Raw genomic sequence first — 12,331 nt, 5'->3', positions numbered from 1 at the left:
GTCTGGCTTTTGGTCTGTCTCTGCTTTTGACATGCCTTCCTCACTAAGCTTAATCATTTGTAGCTTTTGATTTAAAGTGAGGACATACAACTTTTCCTTTCACTCGAACACTTGGAGACCACTGTAGGATTACCAATTAGCCTAATTTCAAAATTATTGTGTTTCAGGGAATAAGAAGGCCCAAGGAAAGGGAGAGAGAGGAGATGGGAGGGCGGTCTGTCAGTGGAGCATTCCGAACACACACATTTAATGATTAAGTTTGCTGTTCTATATGGGGGTGGTTTGTGGCCCCTCAAAACAATTGAAGTAGTAACAGCAAAGATGACAGATCACAGATCGCCATAACAGAATAATAATGAAAAATTATGAAATATTGTGAGAATTACCAAAATGTGACACAAAAACATGAAGTGGGCACATGCTGTTGGAAAAATGGTGCCAAGAGATTTGCTATGCATAAGGTTGCCATATATCTTCAATTGATAAAAAATACATTTGTAAAGAACAATAAATGGAAACAGAATAAAACCAGGTATGCCTGTATGTGTGTATATGAGGTTTGTCTGAAAAGTATCCAATCATGTAATATAAAAACTAGAGATATTTATTGAAGAAGATACAAGAAGCATTGTACATAAGACAGTGATGCCTCATTCCTCTTCAAAGTCAGCACCTTGGGACCTCACACAGTTTTCCTAGTGTCTTAATCTAACCCGTACATGTTCAGCATTTTTAGGTGTTCTGCTTGTTGCAAGCCTTCCAACTATGAAGGAAGGATCGACCTCGCCTTGGCTTGTAGTTGGTGGTCTTCCCTCTATGCATGTCTCTCTGTCCAGATTTCCCCTTCTCATAAGGACACTAATCATATTGGATTAGGGCTCACCCTGATGACCTCATTTGAACTTGATTATCTCTGTGAAGGCCTTAACTCCCAATGAAATCTTATTCTGAGGTACTGGGGATTAGGACTTCAACATAGACACTTGGGGATGGGAGCAAAATTCAACACATAACAGGAAGGAGAAGTTGAATTTACAATTAGGATCCACAAGTTTTTTTCTTCCCAGCATGTCTGTACTTGCTATTTTAATATGTTTTAAAAATTTAAACTTTTTCTTGGTATCTGTGGTATATCTTAGAGGAGACTAACAAAATAAATATTGGCACTGCCTCAATTGTTTCAGTGTATCTGATGAAGATAAAATACATGTAATTAATAAATAAAACTAAGACTTATAGGTAATAGAATTTTATAGTTTAGATAGCAAGTTTGTCCTTACTTAAAGAATATTTTTTGAATAATAGATTTAGTATAAAATGTGTGGCAGTTTTACTATTAGCAATATATGTGTGCCCATTTTATTATTGCTGCCTTTGATGATTATCATTAAAAAGAATATTTATTTTTACTTTTTTTTCTTTCTTTCTTTCTTTCTTTCTGTTTTTTTAAGGAAAGCTGATCTAATTGTTCAACAAAAATATAACATCCTAACTTATATAACATGGAATTACCCACATTGTATCATCAATCACCCATTCTTCTTGGACTGTGAGCTTTAAGAACATTATTAATCATTTACTTCACTTCCCATGTTTTATGATAAAGAAGTAGATGTCTAAAGCAGGGAAGGCACTTGCCAAATGTTGGCAATTAGTAGAAAATGCAGGGCAGGAACCCAAATGTTATAGAATAAAAATTCAAGGCAAATTTTACAACTTTAAAGGACCTTTGAGTTCATCAGCTCTGTAATTTTCCAGATGAGGGAACTAAGGCTCAGAGAAGTTAAATAATTTGTCAAAGTCATACAGTGAGTTCCGCGGTAGAATAATTACTAAAATGCAGGTTCAACTGCTATATTCAATTCTAAATCTTATCAATCAAGATCACTGTCAAGGGATGTTTTAGGGGCTGCTATGGTCTGAATGTTTGTGTCTCCCAATTTTATATGTTGCAGCCTAATCACCAAGGTGATGATATTGGGAGGAGGGGCCTTTGATAGGTAAGTAGGGGCTCAGCTCTCATGAATTGATTTAGTGCCCTTATAAAAGAGGCCTCAGAGAGCTGTCTTGCCCCTTCCACCATGTATGACGAAGGGGCCTTCACTAGACACCAGATCTGCCAATGTCTTTATCTTCCACTTCCCGGCCACCAGAATTATGAGAAATAAATGTTTGTTGTTCATGAGCCACCCAGTTTCTGGAATTTTTTTTTACAGCAGCCCACCCAGAATAAGATAGGGACCTTAAGTAACCTACACTGATTTCTACCACCCTTTCCCCCAAATGACCCTAGATAGAACTACTAAAATTCTTTAGCAAATGCATAGATAAGTAGGGAAAATGCAGTATATACCTGCAATCTTCAGACTATTGAAGTCACACCTCCATTTGTACTGCTGTCAGAGTACCTGGCCAATTGTTAGGAAGAAAAAATAATAATAAAGCTTAAATAAGACCCTTTGTCTTCCCCATCATCTGTATAGGCAGATTGCTATTTATTCCTTCTCCCCTCCTGGAACCTGCACTGAATTTACTGATTGATGTCTTTCATCCTTACATCTTAACTTGTCAGAGCAGGAGGTAAATTGAGTTGAATTATTAAGTCGTTTTGTTGTGGTCTTTCCACTTATTATGGAATCTTATATTTTCCCTCATTCAATTTTCATTTATCTTTTAAGCTACCAATTATGTGATTATTGTATTATCTGGTTTCATCTGAAATCTTCCTTTTCTATCAGTATATAATCTTATTTCCTTTCATTTTTTAATCTTTTTTTTTGCATAGCCACACACCAAATATCTATAAATATTTTTAAGATGACTTGTGTAAGACATGCTCAAACAAACAAGCAAACAAAATAAAATAATACTGATGATAATTTCTAGAAGTCTGTACACTGTACTACTCTCCAAACCTCTCTCTTTTGATCTTTTTTCTTCAAATCATATAAATACTTTGAGTTTTGGTCATTTGCTTTTGTTTTTATAGAGACAGGGTCTTGCTCTGTCCACCGGACTGGATTGCAGTGTAGCTATCATAGCTGACTATAACCAGGAAACCCTGGATTCAAGTGATCCTCCCACTTCAGCCTCCCAAAGTTCCTGGGTTTACAGACATGAGCCACCCGGCGAACCTATGCAAATACTTTGTAACTAAGTTTATTCTTTACCTTTAGGGAATCTAAATTCATGTTTTCGTTTTGTTCCTCTTTGAAATTCAGGGTCTACCTGCCCCCAGTATTGTCCAGAAACAATCCTTAATAAATGGAAGCAGTAGAAGAGAGGCACAATGTGACATAGCTGCTGACATTCCTGGTTGAGGCTCTGAAAAATTGAGCAATTTCCAGTAGTCATACTCTTAAAATTGGTGAAGTCAGGATTCCATAACAATTAATTTCTTCATAGTCTATGTTAGGCTCACTGTAATATACTACCAAAAAAAATTAACTAAAGTCAATGGTTTTTTTCCATCTTCATCCTCATTGAAAATGCTGTGTTATCTGATACTAATGGCTATTTCCTGATCTCTTTCCTCCATTTGTTTCTTTAAGCATAAGCACAGGTCTCCTCTTGCTTCTTTAATTCCTTTTAGCTTCATGATTTTGTCTTGTAGTTCTACCCCATCCCCCAAATTCAGCCTAATCATTGGGATGATCTTCACCTATCTTGCCTTTTCTAGAACAGTGTCTGATTTTAATCTATGGATCTAGACTAATAATTGAATTATGAAATTAATTTAATGAATCGAGACTAGAATATTTCAATAAACCAGAATACAACAGATTAAATCTCATATAGCAACCATTGGTATGGTTTGGAGAGATTTTGTTTTCATTGTGTGTGTGTGTGTGTGTGTGTGTGTGTGTGTATATATGAGTTTTTATATTTTGTTAAAAAAAATATTTCTTGATGATAGAGTCATGGTCAAAAGATTCTCAGAAACACCTCTCTGACTGCATTGTATACCTTGACAATATTTTTGTTTCCCCCTCCAATAAATTGTATAATAAAATTTATTATTTCATGATAAAATTTATGTAGATGTAATCACATTCCATCCTTTTGAAGGTACAATTCATTGGGTTTTGGTGTATTTACAGAGTTGTACAATCAATCATCTGCTCAATTTAGAAGTGAGATTATTGTCATCATTCCCAAAAGAAAATCTGTACCTATTAATAGTCACTATTTTTCTTCAAACTCCCAAACCCTAGGCAGCCACTAGTCCACTTTCTGAATCTACAATGTGCCTATTCTGGACATTTCACATTAATGGAGTAATATGTTGCATTTTGTGATTGGTTTCTTTTATGTGGCTCAATATTTTCAAGGTTCATATAAAATAAAGCATGTATCTACACTTCAATCCTTTTTTTATTTTTAATTTTTCTTTAGAGGTAGAAGATACATTGCATAAAATTAACCAGTTTAAAGTGCATACTTACGTGGCACTTAGGACATTCACAGTAATGTTTAGCAACCACATACATCAAGTTACAAAATATTTTCTATTACCTACTTCACTCCTTTTTATTGCTGAATGCTATTCAGTTGTATGAGTATACTGCGTTTTATTTATCCAGTCATCAGTTGATGGACATTTGGTTGTTTTGGACTTTTAGCTATTATGAATACTGCTGCAATGAACATTTTTGTACAAGTTTTTGTTGTCAGTCTTTTTTCACTCAGGACTTCATATATGATTTTTAATTCAGATGGCCATCATTTGTATTTCTGCATGACTGATTTATATGTGAGCTCTGGATTTAAGGGCTAAATAGTTACTAAGCCTGTTTCTATCTAATAGCCTGCCTTAAAATGAACTTACCTTTGTCTCTCTCCCTAGACTTTCCCTTTTTCTGCTAGAGATATTGTCATTTTTGTCAATTCTGATACCATCCTATCCCTTCTCTCCACATCCTGATAGTTAACAAAATTTGGACTAATTCCCTGAAGTATTTTAGAGTTGCACTCTCTTTCTATTTTCATTACTAACATCATACAATCCCAAATTTTATTTCATCTTCTCTGGGTGATTACAATAATGATCTTATTATTCTTTCTACCGTTGTCTGTCTCTAAATTCTCTCAAATCCATCTTGCTTGTTTCAGGCATATTATGCTTCCTAATGCACTGTTAAAACCAAATCAAGACTATACTCAAAGATATCAATGCCTCATCTCTGAAACACCTCCTTATCCTTTCTAGCTATTATATTTTTTTACCATTACACTTACCACTAATTAACAGTATGAATTGTGTTTCCTTTTCTGTTTCTCCCAATCAGAAATTAAGCTCCATAAGAGTACATGTTTTTTTTCCCTCCTGTTTATGTACTTCTGTGCCCCAACTCTTTGGATTATGTTTAGGAACCCAGTAATTATTTGTTGAATGAAGTAAAAACCAAACCCAGCACTCTCTTCAACATAACTTAATATTTAGTATATTTTCACTGATCATGTGTATATTTCTTGTCTTGTACCTGTAGCTATATTGCAAAACTAGACTTCTTGCCATTTCCTGAATAAATAAGTGTTTTCTTACTTCTGTATTTATTTCAGTTTAAGCCAAATGGCAAAATGGGTAAGCATGGAAATGACTTGAGGCTGCAGTCCCATGCTTCAGGATTAAGGCAAGGGTTGGTCGAAATCAAGGTTATCTCAAAAAACATCTTCAAGTAGTGAAGACAGAGTAAGGGACATAAGAGATGATCCTGGGAGTAAGAAGCATAGAATCCAAAGGAGATTTATACTAGAATGGAGACCACAAACACAAGATACATTTACAGTCATCAGGTCTACCTACCAGAGGGCTCAAACCTGAGGAATTTGGAAGTTTGGGCTGTATGGAGGCAGATAGATATTTTATTGGGTGCCTTGTATATAATGAGGGCCCCCAGATAGCCCGTTATACCCTTGTTCATACCAGTCTTTCTATCAGGAATGATTGTGTGTCTCTCTCTCTCTCCTTTTTTTTTTTTTTTTTTGAGACAGACTCTTGATCTGTTGCCCAGGCTAGAGTGCCGTGACAGCAGCCTAGCTCACAGCAACCTCAAACTCCTGGGCTCAAGTGATCCTCCTACCTTAGCCTCCAGGTACCTGAGACTACAGTCTTGCATCACTATGCCCATCTAATTTTTTCTATTTTTAGTAGAGAAAGGGTCTCATCCTTGCTCAGGCTGGTCTTGAACCCCTGAACTCAAGCGAGCCACCTGTCTCAGCCTCCCAGAGTGCTGGGATTACAGGCATGCGCCACCTCACCCAGACTGGTATATCTCTTACATTCACTTAAAACCCCAGCAGTATCCAAACATATTAGATATGTAACATTGACTAAGCACTCACTGTGTGCCTGGCACTGTGCTTGACAGTCGATTTAATTCCTACGGGCAATTTTCAAATTACTATTTTCATTTAATACAGTATAAAACTACTAAAAAAGTTTGAGAAGTTGCTAGTGAACAAATAGCTTTTGGAAAGGAATTGTAGCATTCATATTCATTGCATTTATATTCATTTCCCAGAGAATAAAGCTTATTTCTTGGCATATAATAAAACTCAACAGCTGTTTGTTGAATGAATGGTTGAGTAGATAGATAAATAAATTGTATTAACTTACAAATAATAAAAGATTCACATCAGATTATTTTTCGTAAATGAACTGTTTGTGTGTTTTTGAGGATTTTAATAATATTTGTTAGTTTTTGAAAATTCTGTTGGCTTCTTATAAATTCTTTTTCTTGGCAAAACTTGCTTTAATAGATTTAGTGTTATGGTAAACAAGCCCATAAACCATAGAAAACACTATAATCATGCAATTCATCACTTCCTTAAAAGTGCAAATATTATTCAAGTGGGTTTATAGTTCCTCTACAGAAACAGATCAGGGGACTCCAAGTGCTGAAGTAACTTTAACTTGTAGCAAATACTTTCTGTGCAGTTTTTCTTCTTTGTGTCATTTTGTGCTTCAGTGAAAACCACAATTCACTCAGCTTCTCATGGTCTTCTATTTTGTTCTGTGGACCAATTTTTAGCACAGCCTGTTACCAGACTTAGAAGTTAAAACCTTTGGTGTGCCCAGATGTTGTAATGTGAGAAAAGCACAATATAAGATGCATATAAATTTTTAAAAAGTAATTTATGAGACAGTATGAACTATCTGACTACAGACGAACTTATTTTCTTAATATTTATGTTGAAAAATACATTTGCCAATCCTTAAAAAATTTAAACCATGTCTTCTGTGACTGGTGGTATTTATGGCAGTATAGTAGTATCTCAAATTACTGTAAATCAAATAATATGCCAGCCACTTGTGAGTAATAAAAACCTCAGTTATGTCACAGTGTTTGCCCATAAATAGTAATTCATTAATTTGTGTCATATTAAATTAAATACTTCAGAGATTTATAATTATTTCAAATGTAAAATTCTGTAATGTTTTCAAGGGTCCGTTCTGTGATCTGATCTCATTTTTGAGACCACCCAAATAAAGAAGTGCTTTTGGAATATTGAATCCTGAAGAATCTTTGTGTAAATAATCATCTTTTGCCAAGAAATTCAGATTTTTTACATGCCAAATTATTAGGGCACTTCTGAGATAAGATTTACAGACCATCTAAGCTGAATTTAGAATGAAAATAACATTAGTGCAGAAAACTAGAAATGCAGAAGCATTTATTCAATAAAAATTGAACACCGACCGTGTGCTAAACATAGTATAAGGTATTAAGATCCAGTGTCATCTGTTCTGTCATATTTGAAAGAATAGCCCCAATCAATATATATGATGTGTATATTACTTATGTTGACCCTAATGTTTTATAATCTTGAACATTCTAGAAAGACTCATTTTCTCTCACTTTTTTCCAAATCAGAGCTATGAAGTAGTCAAATTGGATTTAAGTGTTACAAAGATTTTAAATACATCTGCGTTTATCTTAGCCATGGCTTTCTGGAGGAAAAAAGTTTATTTTCATTTTCAGTCTTTCAGTTGTCTAAACGTATTTCATACATAGTAAATATTTAATACACCTTGAATGAGTGAATGATACATCTAATTTCTAATTCTTCCCACCTCCATACCTTCCCTTCAGTAAATCCCCATATATTACTAATTTGATGTAACCTTTTTATCTAAATTGATATTTGTGTTATATTAACTTATTTTTCATAAAAATAAATATCAACTAATTCATATTTCCCATCAATTGTGAACTAGGATCTCTTCTTTGGAGCATCTTTGGATAAGAAGGCTGTTCAATTAAAATCTATAAATATAGAATTAAAGAAAAATACTTCTGACCTATATTAAGCAAGTATCTATAAAAAGAAGACTGACTTGTATTTATTGTGCTGTGGGCTTGGCAGATGTATCATATAACCAGAGAAAGTATATTAACTGTGAAACACTGGATGTTATTCATACTTTATTATAGAATGATATTTGACTTTAAGAACCACTGCTCTCTCTTTGTTGAAAGCTCAGGTGGGGGGGGGACAATATAAAACTTCGACCATATAATTGTACTAACAAAAAAAATGAAGAACATTGAAAACATAATTATTTTTTTAAATTGTTTAAAGTAAAATACTTTCATTCTCAAACCAGGTGGCATCTGTCACTCAACGCTTAATCAATTTGAAAGTATGTTTTAACGCAAACCAAGAGAAAGAGTGTGCAACTAAACTAAACCATCAGCAAAACTAGAAAAATAACTAAACTTGCACATTTTTCATAAAACAACTATATGTGCATCTATGTGTATATTTGTATGTGCGTATATATATGTATATATGCTTTTTGACATATATATTGAAAAAACCAGGAAAACATAAATGGGATAATTGCAATAAGGTATATGTGTATAGCCATCATTCATAAATATTTATCAGTGTGTCACTTTGGAACTTCAGTGATTAAGTTGAAATTATAATTTTGAAATAATAAAGTGTTGGCAAAATGGCTTCTGAACTCACTGTTTAAATACAATGAACAAACTAATTGAAAAAAATCTTCTACTTCAAATATTAAAAACAGAATCCTATTTAGAGTATAGAGAAAATACATCAACAATAATCAATATCAAACAGGGATCTTGGAAATACTAGAGAACAGCCGAGTAGTCAATAAATATGAAAACAGATGACCAGAATGATATAATTAAAGTTCAATTCAATGAATCCAATATGGTTTGATAGGAAGATGTGTCAATTTAGGAAATAATTTTGAATTCACGTATTTCTAATGAAGTATGTATTTCTGGGGGTTGGGGTACATTTCTAGGCATTAAAAGGATTCTTTGATTTCAAACAACTTGCATTTCACTTTTTTAATACAGAAATGATAATTTAGGCATTTATTAATATTTGCCAAGATATCTTTGCTCACGTAAACTCTTTTAGAAAGATTAGAGAATTTACATTAGGAAACGTCAGTATATTAGTTATTGTTAATATGAGAAGGCTCTCATGTATTATCATTAAAGGTTGCAAGCATCTGTTTACAGCTGCTTTCTCAAGAATATTACACTTTACACCAGTTAAATCAAAGAACTAAAAATCTTCTCTTTACAAATGCCAGTCGATTTTTTTTTTAACCAGCTCTGTGTGAATGTTCTTTTGCACTGTGCTGTGGTTTGATTAAATTGAGAAAAGGAATATAGTTTATCCCTTCCTTTATCCTTTTGTGGTCTGCATCTCAGAAAGCCATTTGCGATTTTAATTGTCCTTTCTGCTCTCCCCTTCTTCAACTTATTGACATAAACAAATGCCTGTTTTTAATAACATGTTTTCAGCTTCCTCCACTAAGGATTTTAGCAAGATTTAATGAGAGAACTCATTTTGAATAACATATAGAAAAGATGCTTTATGAGATTTTAAACTTCTGTTTTCGTAATGTTTAAAATACTCCTGTTTAAAACCATTCTGGATGCTCCCAGTTTCTTGGGTGAGCCAGAGACAGATACAGAGTGAAGTTAGCTTTTGATAAATCTGTGCTATTTTGTCTCATGGTGTCATGTTTTGCTTTATTTTCCCATCATAGTTCTCATGGATGTTTTGGAGTTGTTCAATTATTTATGTATTTAAAAATTTTTACTGTTTATCCTCTGCTCCCATCCATATTGCAAATTCCATCAGGTGATGAATAAATGTTCTATTGACCACGGAATATCCTCCACTTTTTGAATAGCATCTGGTACTAAACTAGCACTCAATTTTTATTCGTGGACTGAATAAATAAAGTTAATCACTGGGGTGAAGGGTTGGTATTAGTCATTCAGGAATGTCAGCATATGTATTTCTCCATCATTTGAAAAATTATTTTTTCCTTCACAACTTATTTTGGTATTTAATTATTTTTCTAGTCAATTGAAGAAACATTAGGGTAGATATTTGGAACATTTATTTTAATCTAGTTCTAGAAACATGCTGTGTGGCCTTGAATGTGTTCCAGAAAGACTTTCTATTTTTTGTAGGTGGGAAAATGTGTTTTACTAACCTCAATGGTATATTTTGTGGTTGAGCTGAACAAATATAATAGAGTGCTTTATGTGCCCTGTGTCATTTCATGACAGTTTTCCCACATATAATCCTTGGTACAGCCTTTTCACCTGTTTCCTGTGATTTTTTAATGTGGTTTTGAAGTCAATTCATAAGGCTTTAGAAACCTAAGTGTATGAGCTGTTTTTCTGCCTTTCAGAATATTATTGTTGTTGTTACTGCTGTTAGAAGATAAAAATCTATTCATTCAGAATCTTTCTGATGGCTTTTCTGCAAAGCTTGGGAGAGGTGAGAGTTTCTTTCTGAACTAGCCAAACATTTAATTTTCACTCAAAAAAAGTCTTTACTTGTGTCCACAATTATACAATGTGTGCTATGGGGCTTTTTATTTGTTTGTTTGTTTTTTGGTGTGGGGGATATTTGGCCTGGAATTGATGGTTTTATTTTGGCTAGTCCCTCATTCTGATTTTTCTCCCCACTTTGGAGAGAAAATTGACATCAAAATTTATTTAAAAAAAAAAAGTTTGCTACTTTTCTTCCCAATTTCTAGCATTTGGCAAAGATCCATTCTTTCATAGGTTGAGAGATTTGGTTGGTTAATACATTCTTCATTTATAGGTATCATTACATTGAGATTCACTATCTTTAAAGCCAGGATTTACATTTAGCATTTAGTGTCTGTTCAACTACTTAATGAAAATGTATTTGCTGGAAAACATTGTTAATAAAGGTTCATTGGGAATAAAGTAAAGAATAAGCATTTGATTTTGCAAGCAACACAATTTGCAGACTTATTCTTAACAAATATATTCTAGTGGAATGAATGTCAACTTTTAGCTGCTATAAACAGGTGATAGAAAACTTTAGTTAGCAAACATAACAATGTGAAAATACAGATTTGATCAGGCTCTTTATAGTTAGGCTTATTGTTATCTCAGGTGGATTTCATAGACAGCAACAGTTCAACACTGATTGGGTGAGTAAAGGGGCATGTTTCCCATGTAAAAGCTGTTGTAAAGCTCATGGATAAAGGATTTATAAACACTGTTGTATATTTTTTTCAATGTTGAGGGTATTACCAAAGAGGTTATAACAAGGTCTCTACTGCAGAAGATTTATGCTGCTGAATTGGAAAGAAATGCTTTAGCATTACTTCCCTTAAGGACAAAACAAAACAAAACTTATTTGCCACTGAGAGCTTTTTATCCTTTCTAATCAATATTTTGTGAGTGTGTGCGTGTGTTTGTATAGGTGTCTGTGTGTGGTGGGGAGGGAGAGGGTAAAGGAAAAATGTTAATAGCTGCTGCCTGGGCTTTTCTGAATAAGACGTACAGTGCATTAGAGCATTTTTTTGCTGTTTAATAACTCCTTTCCTTGAAAATTAAAATTTTGTGGAGTTTTACCTGTGACCTCTGTTTATTCAAAATTTATATTTATCTTTCACTAAATTTCCTGAATGCTTTCTTCTGTTAAAATCTGTATAAATGCAGATTTTCTTGGTCTCAGTGTAAGAATAATATAAACTTTAAATTTGTTGATTTGCAAGAAAGAAAATTATATATTTATATTTTTTTTATTTCAGGATATTATGAGGGTACAAACATTTTGGTTACGTTTTATGTCTTTGCTTACCCTAAGCAGGGATTAGAGGCATGTCCTTCCCCTCTACTTTGACAATAAATGTCACATTTTAAAATTAAAGTAGTGATTTTTCATCTCACTGCAGTAGATTTTTAAACAAAGGAAGTCTTCATATCAATTTTTATGTATAATATCAAAGTGGTAGGAAAGAATTCTTAAAAATCTGAAAAAAGCAATAGTACTCCAT

The 12,331-nt window shown here is 33.5% G+C and overlaps 1 protein-coding gene across 8 annotated transcripts in view; it reads left to right on the top strand.

The window, feature by feature from the left end:
• Window positions 1–12,331, top strand: part of ADGRL3 (adhesion G protein-coupled receptor L3) — a 442,010-nt gene that overhangs the window by 54,569 nt on the left and 375,110 nt on the right. The gene's annotated exons all lie outside the window — the stretch shown is intronic.

This window comes from Eulemur rufifrons, chromosome 24 (assembly GCF_041146395.1).
Source record: "Eulemur rufifrons isolate Redbay chromosome 24, OSU_ERuf_1, whole genome shotgun sequence".
NCBI classification, from domain to species: Eukaryota; Metazoa; Chordata; class Mammalia; order Primates; family Lemuridae; genus Eulemur; species Eulemur rufifrons.
The sequence above is the reverse complement of the archived record's forward strand: the minus strand, read 5'-3'. Positions and strand labels throughout refer to the sequence as shown.